Raw genomic sequence first — 11,783 nt, 5'->3', positions numbered from 1 at the left:
GGGGTCTGGTCACTAGTTTTTCTGTATCAGGAAATTGTTGGCAGTTTTCCCATTGCTCTAGAGTGGTCCAGCTTAGGGTACCTGTTGTTCCTGACTTCTGAGGTTGCTTGAGACCTCAGAGTTGGCCCACTGTGCCATTGACCTGTTGAGCCAGGACTGTGGAGTCTCAGTTGCTTATTTGTGCTGTGTCTATGAGCTTCCTTCTGGCTTGCTCAGAGATTGCCTGCATTAAGCTATGCTCTCCTTTTAGCCAAGTGAGAGATCTTTCTTGAAATATTTCTAAAGTTTTCTTGGGTTAGAAAAATGTTTTATTCCATCTTTTTGTAGTGCTGTTACTTCAGAATTCTTTGAGAGGCTTGATTTAAGGTCATTTTTGAGGGAAACTGAGGAGAGCTCAGACAACTTCCTGGTTTCTCTCCACCATCTTGGATGAAAGTGCTTTCTTGACACTATTTCATTTGATATTCACCAGAACTCCATGAGATACATGGTAATATTATCCCCATTTTACAATGGAAAAAAACTAAGACTGAAGTTAAATAAATTGTCAAGGATGACACACTACTTATCTGAAGGAGTATTTGAACTCAGAATTACAAATACAGATCCAGAACTCTTTTCATTCTATCATATTGCTTCCATTCTACCATGCTTGCAAATGAAGGAACACTTTCTTCCTAGTGGCAATTTCTGATCCTCTCCACATCCTTTCTTCTGAATTCATTAAAAAGGATGAGAGAGAACTCAGATTTCTACTTCTCATTAAAGATGTCTGTTTAGCTTTTCAAGAAAATTCTGTCTAGGTCCCTTTTACTTAAACATTTCTCAGGAGAATAAGATATATTATGCATTGATCTTTGGAGATTTATCTTCTGGTCTAAAATTGCAACACAAAAGTTTATGTAATGTGTGGAATGGTGGTTCTTTCATAAACTCTGGGCCCAGACAGTCATAGAGACCCTGGCCCACCAAAGTAGGTAAAAGTAGAAGGGGAAGGTGACCTGGACATCCTCTATGTATGTAAACTGCCTGATCTATGTTACGCTAGTTTAGACTTTGTTTCCAAGGATTCCAAAAGCATGGGAAGAACTAAGTTGATATTCCCTATAAACTTCTCATTATGAAAGTACAAATGATATGTAAATGTCTTGTTATTCTTACATCAAAGTACACATAAAAGAAAGACTTATTCCTTGGGGAAAGCACAAAAATAGAAATTGTATTGTAAGGCCTTTTTCTATCTCATGGAGAAATGATTGGTCCTGCTGGGCATTTGCTCAAGAAAACAGGTCATTTTCAATTCTCTCAAAGCTGCCCTTTTTGGCCTTTTATCAAACTCATAAGTTTAATGTGAGAATCAGACCATTATTACCCAACAAGAACAACTGCTCTGAGTTTGAGACAAAGCTGGATAGAATTACACATAGCTAAGCCAACATAACCCAACATCTCCCACCCCCACCTCTAATTGAATTTATTTATTCAGTAGGGGACTCAGGGAATATACAGTTTAAGCTGGAAAACAAGGATCTAAAGGATATTGGATATCAATCTGCTTACCAAAAAAGGGGGCTAAAGTCCAGCTTCTTTTTTCAGATCATGTGGTTATCCCCTTTGAGTTCAGCATATAAATCCAGGAGGATTTATGCTGACAAAGCCTTCTGATAAGATCAGCCTTGGAAATGTCTATGAAAATTTCATTGGGGTAACTCAGAAGAGTTCTTTTTGAATTGCCATAAATTTTGATGGAAATTAAAGGTTTCCCAGAAGCCTCCTTTCACTCATAATTTCCTTTATTGTCTAGAGAGGTGTGAATTTCTAAAAAGCTACAGCTTGGGAAGGCTTAGGTTATTTGGGGTCTTGGATGAGTTATTTGAAAGGAAGTCATAGTTACATGTAGTCTGCTGTGAGCCTACTCCAGTCCCTTCTCTGTGTGATTCAGAAGACTCTGCCTGGGAGACTGAAGACCTAGCTCTTGATGTCAAGAATTACTCTGGGAATGGGGCCAGAACTGAGACAATGGAAGGCAGAGGCAATATAGATGTAACTGTGGTAGGAAGTTTGGGAAGAAGTCTAAAACTCTTACAAGCTTTGGTTAGTCTTGAAAGATTAGATTGCTATAATAGTGACTCAAAGCAAGGCTGAGTCCAGGAGTCTGACCACAAAGATAGAAACAAGCTCTGTTCTTATTGGAGCGATGGTAAAACTGAATGGGCACTCAATGGATGAATATAGGAGGAGATGAAAGGCTCTGAGGGCTACTCAAAGAAACCATGTCCTCTAGAGACCCATTATTCTATTGAATCCCCGCCTCTTTATTTTTTTTCCACAGATGTAAGTGAAGATGACACCATTGTAGAAGGAGGCCACCAGATGTTAGCCCATTCTTAGAGTTTTTAAAAGAACAGTTCAACTAAGATTCCTCACAAACTATATGATAAAACAAACCTTTCATCTGAAACCTGTCAGTAAATGCCAACTGCCTCTAAGCTTTTCTTTGCCCTCAGTACTCATTGCCTAAATACATAGTGTCCATGAATTCACAGAAACTGCATCTATGAAAGCCCATCAAGTTTTACTCTCCCTCACTTATAAGCAGAAGCTCATACCACAGCTGCCTTGTTTCCGCTCTAAATCAGCCTCTTTTCCTCTATAGCCAGGTCACTGTTACAGCAGTTTAATTTCTCAAGGCACAAACTAATCTAATGTGAAATCTCTATGAAAGGAAATATATATATATATATGTGTATATATCTCACATATATGTAATAGAATATGTGATTATATATGTATGTAAATACTTAATAAATGTGTGTGTGTGTGTACACTTGACAAAATATTAACTTTTTGAGAACTGGGATAATTTCATTCTTTGTATTCATATCCCTAGGATCTAGCATATTGTCTGATATTTAATGGATTCCTATTAGACTGGAAAAATCAGGCTGCTCTCAGATTGTTGGGGATTTTGTGTGTGTATATGTGTGTGTGTGTGTGTGTGTGTGTGTGTGTGTGTGTGACTGGATCTTTTATTTTACATATAAAAAATATTTTACATATTTTTACATTACATTTTACATATTTTTACAGGAACATTAGACATCATTTTACATTTTACATACATTCTAATTTGTAACATAATTGTAGTCAATTAATCAACAAATTTTTAAATCTAGGCTATAATACCAAGCACTATGCTTAGGCCCTAGAGATGCAAAGACCAAAAAAAAAAAAAAAAAAAAAAAAGAAATAGTCTTTACCCTGAAAGACCTTACATTTTTATCAGAGGGAAAGAAGATGTATACATATAAGGATATAAACTATAGCATGAAAACTGGACTTGTGATTTCATTAACATTAACAGCATTTCCTATAAAGTAAGAAAATTTTCACAATACAAGTTGATCTTAGAAAGTTGTCTAGAGTATTGAATATAACTGTGTCTCTCTCCCTCAACTTAAAATTTTTTTTTCTTGATTATATTATCTTGCTACCATATCTCCTATATCTCATTTCTTTTTCATGATTAAACTAGGAAAGCAAATTGTGGCTGATATTTGAACTAATAGAAATTGTTTCCTACTTTTCTTCATTCTCTTTCTCCTCCTCCTCCTTTTTTTCTTCTCCTCTCCTCCATTTGTCCTCCTTCTTTTCCATGTCTCCTCCATTTCTCCTCCTCTTCCTTTTTTCTCCTTCCTTTTCTCATTTTCCTCTTCCTTTTTTTGGAATTGACTTCTGATTTTACTATAGGAAACTCCCTTCCCTAATGCAGATCAGCATCTGATTTGCAACTGATAGACTTAGGGAGCTTCCTGGATCACTGAAATGTTGGTTCCCTGTTTATTATGTGAGGCTTCTTTCTTAATGAAAACCATTTGTTTATAGCTCCTGGACGCTGTTTATTCCCACACTAGTGGGATACATGATTTTTATAAGTGCATTTGGATGTACTTATAAGTAATCAGAAGTGACCTATGGGTTTCATTTCTCTAACTCTAGAGATGACTGAAAAAGGGGGAGGAGAAGCTCTTATTAAGAGAAGCAAAACATAGGGCACCCAGAAGGAACAAAGACTTCTCCCCATCACTTGTTACAGATATAGATGTTTCCTGTTTCCTGTTTCCACATTAGAAAGAGTCAAGACTGTATGGCTATATGCTCCAGGTATGACAGAAGCAGTCAAGGGAGCTTTGTGGAATTAAAGGGGAATTATGATAGATTTAGAACTAGAAGGAACTTTAGAAGTCATTGAATCCAATTCTCTCAAATTTTGTTGTTCACCATCATTTTTTAGTCATGTCCAGCTCTTTGTGACCCCAGTTGCCTTCTGTTTTGTTTTGTGTTTTTGTTACAAAGGTAATGGAGTGGTTTGCCATTTCCTTCTCATTTATCAGATAGAGAACAACAGTATTAAATGACTTGCCCAGAGTCACATAGCTAATAAGTATCTGAGGTCAGATTTGAACTCAGGAAGATGAATTTTCCCGACTTCAGGCCTGGCATTCTTTCTACTTCTCCTTAGCTCCCCCTCATATTATAAATATAATATAATATAAATAATATATAACATGTATAATATGTTACATTACATAAATAATAATTTAAAATATAACTATATAAAATTGGCCCAGAAAATTCAAGGAGATAAATTGCCTAAAGTCACATGTATCACATAGCAAAACTAGAGATTTATTTGTTTTCCATTTTTGTTTGTTTTGACCATCACAAACTTTATTTTTAAGCAATCTTTTAAGTTATATCTTATTTTTTCAATCAAAAATTTGTCTTCTTCCTCTTTCACTCCAATTGAGAATAAAAGAAAAATAAAACTGTTACAAACACACATATTCAAGTGAAATAAATTTCTGCATTGGTCCTATTCAAAAGAATATGTCTCCTGCATCCCAAGCCTTTCATATTTCTATCAGAAGATGGGTAGCATCATTAGTTTTTTGGAATCATGGGTGGACATTACACTGATTAGAATTCCCAAGTCTTTCAAAGTTGCTCATCTATACAATAGTTGCAATTATATTGTTTTACTATTTCTGTTTACTGTGCATCAGTTTGTACAAGTCTTCTCTGAAATGATCCCTTTGTTGTTTTTCATAAAACAATAGTATTTCATCATATACAAATGTATATATCACATTTGTATACTATAACTGTTTTTGCTCTTTCCCAATTGGAGTCAATTCCTGAGAAATGTAATGTGAGTTGAAGCAGTGCTTTATGACAAAAATAACCCATAGCTTAAATTGCGTGATTCAATTCTATACCTTACCTTTTAAATAGTAATTCTCCTTCCTTGCTATTTCATCTCTAGGTTTGTCTCCCCAAACTTTTGGTTGTCCATTACTCCAAGGAGTTCACATAACACTTTTCCTGGGCCATGATGTTTTTCATGGAGACTCAGAGAAGTTGATGCACCATTTCACCTTAGAATAAACCCATGATACAATAAGAGATGAAAAAAAAAATGAAAGGAATTAGAGTAGATAATGAGGAAACCAAAATTATCTCTCTTTGCAGATGATATGATGGTATACTTAGAGAACCCCAGCCATTCTACTAAAAAAGCTATTAGAAATAACCCACAACTTTAGCAAAGTTGCAGGATACAAAATAAATCCACATAAATCAGCAGCATTTTTATACATCACTAACAAAATCCAACAGCAAGAGATACATAGAGAAATTCCACTTAAAATAACTGTCAATAGTATAAAATATTTGGGAATCTATCTGTCAAGGGAAAGTCAGGAACTATATAAGCAAAACTACAAAACAGTTTCCACACAAATAATGTCAGATCTAAACAATTGGAAAAATATTAAGTGCTCCTGGATAGGTTGAGCAAATTTAATAAAGATGACAATACTCCCTAAACTAATTTATTTATTTAGTGCTATACCAATCAGAATCCCAAGAAACTATTTTAATGACCTAGAAAAAATAACAACAAAATTCATCTGGAAGAACAAAAGGTTAAGAATTTCAAGGGAACTAATGGAAAAAAAAATCAAGTGAAGGTGGCCTAGATATACCTGATCTAAAACTATATTATAAAGCAATGGTCACCAAAACCATTTGGTATTGGCTAAGAAATAGACTAGTTGATCAGTGGAATAGGTTAGGTTCACAGGACAAAATAATCAATAACTATAGAAATCTAGTGTTTGACAAACCCAAAGACCCCAGCCTTTGGGATAAGAATTCATTATTTGACAAAAATTGCTGGGAAAATTGGAAATTAGTCTGACAGAAACTAGGCATTGACCCATGTTTAACACCGTACACCAAGATAAGATCAAAATGGGTTCATGATTTAGGTATGAAGAATGAGATTATAAATAAATTAGAAGAACATAGGATCATTTACCTCTCAGACCTGTGGAGGAAGAAGGAATTTGTGACCAAAGAAGAACTAGAGATCATTATTGATCACAAAATAGAAAATTTCGATTATATTAAGTTAAAAAGTTTTTGTACAAATAAAACTAATGAGGACAGAATTAGAAGGAAAGCAATAAACTGGGAAAACATTTTTTACATCTAAAGGTTTTGATAAAGGCCTTATCTCCAAAATATATAAAGAATTGACTCTAATTTTTAAGAAATTAAGTCATTCTCCGATTGATAAATGGTTAAAGGATATGAACAGACAATTTTTGAATGAAGAAATTGAAACTATTTCTAGTCATATGAAAAGGTGTTCCAAATCATTGTTGATCAGAGAAATGCAAATTAAGACAACTCTGAAGTACCACTACATACCTGTCAGATTGGCTAAGATGACAGGAAAAAATAATGATGAATGTTGGAGGGGATGTGGGAAAACTGAGACACTGATGCATTGTTGGTGGAGCTGTGAAGGGATCCAACCATTCTGGAGAGCAATTTGGAACTATATTCAAAAAGTTATCAAACTGTGCATACCCTTTGATTCAGCAGTGCTACTATGGGCTTATATCCCAAAGAGATCTTAAAGAAGGGAAAGGGACCCATAGATGCAAAAATGTTTGTGACAGCCCTTTTTGTAGTGGCTAGAAACTGAAAATTTAAGGGATGCCCACAAATTGGAGAATAGCTGAATAAATTGTGGTATATGAATGTTATGGAATATTATTATTCTGTAAGAAATGACCAGCAGGATGAACACAGAGAGACTTAGAGAGACATACACGAACTGATGCTAAGTGAAATGAGCAAAATCAGGAGATCATTATACACTTCAACAACAATATTACATGATGATTAATTCTAATGGCTGTGGCTCTCTTCAACAATGAAAGGATCCAAATCAGTTCCAATTGATCTGTAATGAATAGAACCAGCTACACCCAGAGAAAGAACACTGGGAAATGAGTATGGACTACAACATAACATTTCCACTCTTTCTGTTATTGTTTGCTTGCATTTTTGTTTTTTTCTTCTCAGGTTATTTTTATCTTCTTTCTAAATCCGATCTTTCTTGTGCAACAAGACAACTGTATAAATATGTATACATATATTGTATTTAAAATATACTTTAACATGTTTAACATGTATGGGATTATCTGCCATCTAGGAGAGGGGGTGGAGGGAAGAAGGGAAAAAGTTGAAACAGAAGTTTTTGCAAGGATCAATGTTGAAAAATTACCCATACATATGTTTTATATATAAAAAGCTATAATTAAAAAAAAAAAAAAGAATAAACCCATAATGAAGTTCCTATCTCCCATCGCAGGCATATATCTCTTTCCAAATAGAAATGCTTTTCAGAGAGCTCCTCCACCATTTAGATTGAGATTGTTCCTTTTTATTCCTTTGGTTTTAGGGGACCCTTTTTTCTTTATATCACTTTTCTCATTCTCCTGAAGTCCTTTTTTGCTAAAAGAGTCATCATTCTTTTACTCTTTAGTCATGAACCTGATGGAGTATATCACTCTTCCTGATTCCAAAACTGCACTCCATGGCCATACTAGAAGCCTTTCATTCAACAGATCGAATATCTATTATATTCTCTATAGTAGTGATTCTAAACAATCCAATCTTTCCACAAGCCTCCTATTCCCATAGTCCCTTCTCATGGGATTATTTTGCCTCCTATTCATATTGAAGTCATGCTACATGAGCTCCTTCATTTTCCCTTTTGATTCCTTAAAACTTCTCTGAATTTTCACAGATCCTCATCTCCTTCCTTCCAATATCAGACAATGGAGAACTTTTTCTCTCTAACAAACTAAATCTTCTACCTTCAATCTTCTCTGGAACCTTGCTATATCAAATAATTTCGCCTTTATTTTTGCTCTTTCAATTTCTCTCTCTCTCTCTCTCTCTCTTTCTGTCTCTCTCTCTCTCTCATACACACACACACACACACACACACACACGATCATGTCCCCACTATATTAAAAACAAAATAAGCCCCCCCCCCCAATCCTTCTCAACTCTGCCTCCTTAAAGTATCAATCTATATTTCTCCATTCCAGTGCAAACTTCTATAAAACCATCTATATTTGTCACTTCCTTTACAACCATTTCCTACTCCCTTAAATATATACTGCCTTCATGAAACTATTCTCTTTCTTTTATTCTATCTTTTACTTGCCAAATCAAATGTCCTCTTTCTGACTTTTTTCCCCTTGATATTTGTGCAAAATTTTATATCATTTTGCCCACCACCTTTCTTACTGATTTCTCTTTGGTCTCTGTGAAATTGCTTTCTTTAGTTTTTCCCCAACTGATCAATGGCACCTTCTAAGTCTTCTTTACCTCCGGACTCCTAAGTAAAGGAATCTTCAGTTCTCTTTTTTCCTCTTATTTCTTTTGATAATGTCACCCACTCTCTTTGAATACATCCCAAATACCTCCAGTAACTCCCTCAACATGTCCAAAATTAATTGTCTTCTGCTCCAAAACCTTCCCCTTCTCCCAGCTTTCCTATTTTGGTTGAAGGTACTACCATTCTTCCAGGCCCCTAGGCTCAAAATTTTTTTTTGTATTTTTTTAAAATTAAAGCTTTTTATTTTCAAAAATGGATAATTTTTCAACAGTGAGCTTTACAAAACTTTATGTTCCAAATGTTCCCCTCCCCCACCTTCCTGGAAAGGCAAGTAATCCAATATATGTTAAACATGTTAAACTATATGTTAAATCCAATCATTTGGTCAACCTGCCATCTTGGGGAAGGTGTGGGAGGAAGGAGGGGAAACATTGGAACAAAAAGTTTTGCAATTGTCAGTGCTGAAAAATTACCCATGCATATATCTTGTAAATAAAAAGCTATAATAATAAAATAAATAAATAAAAAATATATACGTTAAATCAAATATATTTTTACCTATTTATATAATAATTTTGCTGAAATAATGTTTTGGTCATGTATACTTATTGTGTATCTAAGTTATATTTAATATATTTAACATCACTGAGTCATCCTACCATTTAGGGAGGTGGGGTAAGAGGTGAAAATTGGAACAAGAGGTTTGGCAATTGTTAATGCTGTAAAGTTACCCATGTATATATCCTGTAAATTAAAGGCTATTAAATAAAAAAAAAAAAAATAATTTTGCTGCACAAGAAAAGTGAAATTAAAAAGGAAAAAAAATAAGAAAGAAAACAAAATGCAAGCAACCAACAACAAAAAGAGTGAAAATACTATTGTGATCCATACTCAGTTCCCACAGTCTTCTCTCTAGATGTAGTTGGCTCTCTTCATCATATTATCATTGGAACTGTAGGCTCAAAATTTTAATATCATTTGCAGTTCTCTTCTCCTGTGCAGCCTTCTTCCTTATCTGATCATCTGCAAAGCCACATTGATTCTATCTCCACAGCACCTAAGCTAAATTTGAAGGTGTACTTAGTGAGGTAATAACTAGGTAAAATTTCCTTTATGTTTGAACTTATCTCCTCAGAAATCAAATAAATACTGAGAAGGATATATATGCAGGTTTTTTGGGGAAATGTTTATAACTTCTGTTCTTGCTAACTATCCTTCAAAATAAATATTTTTTTTTATGTAAACTAATTGGTGTGAATGTGAGGCACTAATCACTGATGTCTAACAGTTTGGAAATCATACTGGATTGGGGGGGGGGTTGGAGCCAATAATATTGCAGAGGAGATATCCCCAAACTCTCAGGGTACCTTAACTCTCTGAGAAAGATACAGAGCTAGCCTTTCTTTGGAAAAGGAGGCCAGAGTCTCACTACAGCTTGTAAGCAACTCTAGGGCTGAACACTTTTGGTCTTTCATCTTTGTAAATAAAACACATAGCAGGATACTTTATCCATAGTTTGCATTTAATAAGTTTTTGTTGAACTGTATTGCATTGAATTGCACGGATTCATCTGCAAATTAGGGGAACTTTATGGCATAGTGGATATAGAGCAGGTCATATGGATTGTGACCCTTTTTCAGTCAAGAAATTTTTACAGGACCCTGGATATATAGGTATGTAAAATAGGTATGTAAATGAAACATTTGCTGATAACAAATCATAAAGAAATTTACTTTAAAATAATTCTTTGATACACATAATTTTATCATTTATTAAAGATGAAAGTAAATTTGCATACTAATGGAAAAGATATGTTTATCTATTTTTATATAAAGAATAAAATCTTGGTGGAATATTTGATACTTTTTACTGTTATCAAATTTTTTGCAACTCCCACAGTTTAAGAAGCTTTGATATAGAGTACTGGTTCTAGAGTCCAGACACTTAAAAGCTGTGTGACCCTGTGTAAGTCACTTCTATTTGTCTCAATTTCTTCATTTGAAAATGGGAATGATATTAATTCCTTCTTTACAGGATAACTGTTGAAAACCAAATGAGATAATACATGGATTTGTTTAAAGTGAGGAGCATAAGTACTTCATTCTCTCCCCAAATTTGGAAGAAGTCCATAAATACTGCCATTCATTTGACTATATAAGGAGGGCTGATGATGATTTGAGAATGGGTTTTTGATTAAACTGCCTCCCAAGAGAACTACCTTTCTTTATTGCTGGCTTAGCAGAAAGAAATAGGGATAGCTAGATGGCAATGGATAGAGCACCCAACTTGAATCAGAAAGACTTACATATGGTGAGTTCAAATCTGACCTTAGACCCTTACTGGCTGTGTCACTTTATATTAGTTACTTTACCTTGTTTACCTCAGTTTCCTCATCTGTAAAATCATCTAATAAAGGAAATGGCAAACCATTCCAATATCCTTGCCAAGAAAATCCCCAGACACAACTGAAATTGAAAGAAGAGATCTTGTCTGGGAGAAATGAAAATGAGGTTTAGACGGAGCTATCTTTCCTTCCTTCATTATGGATTTACAATCTTTTGAGAAAAAAAAGAGAACTTGTTAATATACTGTTTGCTTTTTCTTTCCCCTAATTTCAAGTGAACACAAAACAGGAAACAGACATGTGATTGAACTAATCCAAATATAGAGCATCATTTACTCTACAACAAAACCATCTGGAATGTTGAGGGAATGGGGCATTGTGGTTAAAGGAATTTACTGATCTACTAAATTACAGAAGAGATTCTATTTTGTTTCAGTCTTTTATATTGAAAATCTTTTTGAATATCTGAATCATGGGCCAGAGGAATTGAAACTGGAAGGAACCATGCAGATCATCTGGCCAAGTCCCATCTTTAGATGAGGAAACTGAGGCTCAGAGGTATGAAATAAATTGTCTAAGATAGGTAAAGAAGTAGGATAACTGACATTTGAATTCAGGTGTTCTGTCCTTCCAAAATCAATGCTCCTCATTGTTGTAGAGTGGGAAAACACA

This window comes from Sarcophilus harrisii, chromosome 1 (assembly GCF_902635505.1).
Source record: "Sarcophilus harrisii chromosome 1, mSarHar1.11, whole genome shotgun sequence".
Lineage (NCBI taxonomy): Eukaryota > Metazoa > Chordata > Mammalia > Dasyuromorphia > Dasyuridae > Sarcophilus > Sarcophilus harrisii.
This window is presented reverse-complemented; position numbering follows the sequence as displayed.